Raw genomic sequence first — 2,951 nt, 5'->3', positions numbered from 1 at the left:
TGTTACTATACCCCTCGGCTCGACCGAGAGGGGCTGGTTGCCAAGCTGGAGATGTTAGAGGCCGTCGTTATAGGAGGACACCGGCGCCGGGTTGTTGCGGGGGAGTTTAACGCGAATTCCCCCGCATGGAGATTCCGGAGGCTCGACCCGAAGGGCGTAGAGATCGCCCCCGAGAAGACAGTCGTCTTTTCGGCAAATCGAAAATGGTTAGGCCCCCCGCTCCTGGTTCCGGTTGGGGTGCAGATGGTCCCTCCATCTGAGAGTGTGAAATATCTGGAGGTAACCTTCCATCGGTCACAGAACTTCAAAGTTCATATCGAGAAGGTCACCTACAAGGCCACCCGAGTGATGTATGCGCTGTTTCGGCTCATGCCTAACATAGGCGGACCGGGCCAACGGGCCAGCGCATTGTATTATCAGGTTATGGAGTCGGTGCTGCTCCACGCCGCCCCCATTTGGGGAGGGGCTATGTGTGTGGCAACTCGACGCCAGAAAATGGTCTCTGCCCAGAGAGCGGGCCTCATCAAGGTGTGTAAGGCGTACCGGAGCGTCCCCAATGATGCGCTCCCGGTTATAGCGGGCATATGCCCCATCATCCTCAAGATAGAGGAGAAGGGGCTCATCTTTCGGCACCTCGAAGACCATGCACCCGATCCGCGGACCCGGTCCGAGACGGACATTCCGGCTGCCATTGAGCGCATCAGGAATGATGTGCTCGATAAATAGCCGGCGGAATGGGATGCCGGCGGGGCTTGCCGTGTCACCCATGCCTGGATTCCAAATATCCGGGCATGGTTGAGGAGGCCCCACGGAACGACCAGCTATTGGCTGACCCAGGCGCTTACGGGGCACGGGGTCTTCAATGCCTTCCGATACCGGATAAGCAAGGCCCCGTCCCCGGAGTGTTGGTACGGGTGTGCGGTCCCGGACACGGCGGAGCACACGCTCGTCCGGTGTGACAGATGGGCGGCGGAGAGGCTGGTCCTCGAAATGGAGCTGAGAGATGGGCTCCCCGTCACATTGAAGAGGATGGGGCTGGCCATGACGGCCCGCAAAGAGGGCTGGGTCGCGGTGGAGACCTTCGTTACGAGGGTCCTCACCGCGAAGGCAGCCCACGAGAGGAGGCTTGACCGGGAGTCTCGGATTCTGGGGGCGCCCGGTGCGCCGGCGGCTCGCGGGGCCCGGTAGAGACGGATGGTGGCTGTGGGGGATCCTGATCCTCCGCCCGGGGATTGGGCCGTCCCTGTATATAGGATGGTCCTATCGCGGGGATTCGAACTGGTTGCAACACCCGGACGTTATTTATTTTTATATATTTTATTTTATGACCTTAGTTTGACCTTTTTTAGGTTTTATTCTTACACATTTATTTATTTTATTCTTATATTTTGTTTTATTGACGTGTTTTATTTTTGTTTTAGCTTTTACTTTATTTTTACACTATTTCTTTTAGCACAGGATACAGGACAAGGCTGTTTCGGGTTCCCGCACGCTCTCGGCCTCCCCTCAGTACCGACTGGGGGAAGGTTGAAAATGATGGCACATGGGTCCCCGAGCGCTCCCAGTTCTGGCCCGGGCCAGACTAGGACACAACACCCCACTCCGGGAATAATAGTCCCTTCCCCCTGCTAGGGGGGAGGATGAGGATCCTCACCGAAACCCCTAGGAGGAATCCCCCCTTCGAAGGAATAATACCCGGAGGGATCGTGCTTGGGTGGAGGATTGCTGCTAGCGACCCCACAATTGGTGTCCCTCTAGGCCCGGGCCTGGGGGACAGAGTAGGGAGGCTTCGCCGCTGCCTCCGCCACCCTTGGACAGGTTCTACTGCCCCCCGTGCTGGCGGGGGGACTGGTGCGGCGGATAGGTGGAGTGGCCTCCCTGGCGTCAGGGAGGCCCAACGTGGGAGAAGCCACAATGGCTGCGAGGGCATGCGGTCGACAGTTGGCGACCCCTCCGGGGCGATGTAATACCTTCGGTTAAGTTCCGCCCCGGGGGGCTGTGGTGGAGGGGTTTTAGTCAGTAAGAATCTGACACTACGCCTCCAACAACATCTGCGGGGGTGTCTTATGTAAGATTTCCCCTCCACCACAGTACAAAAAAAAAGAAAAAAAAAGGACGATTAGGCTAGCATGATTTTTTTCCAGGATATTGAAGCAAAGAAGCAATATTTTCTAATAATTCTGGTTTTAATATATTCGTTACACTTTGGCGGATGCGACTCCAAGGCCTGATTTTGCAATTTCGGCCTTCAAACTTTATAAGCAATAAAATGAAGATAACAAACATACTTTTATTCGTCCAAAATTTCAATTCGCGTATGCACAACTGCATACTCGTAACTTTGGCATAGGAGATGTTGGTTACGGACTACACTATAGCTTGAGCGGTCCATGTATGTATGGTTGAAGAATATATACCCCTAAAGAGACGCCAATATTGCTAAAACCGGCCTTGGACACAGTATAAGTACAACCAGTAGCGTTACTCCGTGTCGGCACCTTTGATGTTGGTGTCCGAAGTCCGCCATGTTCCTGGTATGCACCGCGCGCATATTTAAACTGAGAGAAAAAGAAAGGCAATTGCAAACGGTATGTATAAAACACTGAACATAAATGCCGGAATTCAAAAAACATAGTGTTTTAGTAAAAAAAACATTCTATTCATATTTTACTATAAAAAAAAAATACGTTATAGATTGTAAAAATAATATTCAGACTAAGTAACACAAATTCAAAGTTTAAAATATTACAAATTTGTAAGTATAACATAAAAGTAATGCGAGTAATCATATGAAACTAAGTGAAAAATAAAAGTGATAATATTACATGAATGTTGTAATAATTTTGTACTTCTAATACGTATCATTTTTTTATTTTATTTATAATCAACGTGGTACACTTTTGTACTTCTAATACGTATCATTTTTTTATTTTATTTATAATCAACGTGGT

Source organism: Hylaeus anthracinus, unplaced genomic scaffold (assembly GCF_026225885.1).
Source record: "Hylaeus anthracinus isolate JK02 unplaced genomic scaffold, UHH_iyHylAnth1.0_haploid 3, whole genome shotgun sequence".
Taxonomy (NCBI): domain Eukaryota; kingdom Metazoa; phylum Arthropoda; class Insecta; order Hymenoptera; family Colletidae; genus Hylaeus; species Hylaeus anthracinus.
Note: the sequence above shows the minus strand (reverse complement) of the source record.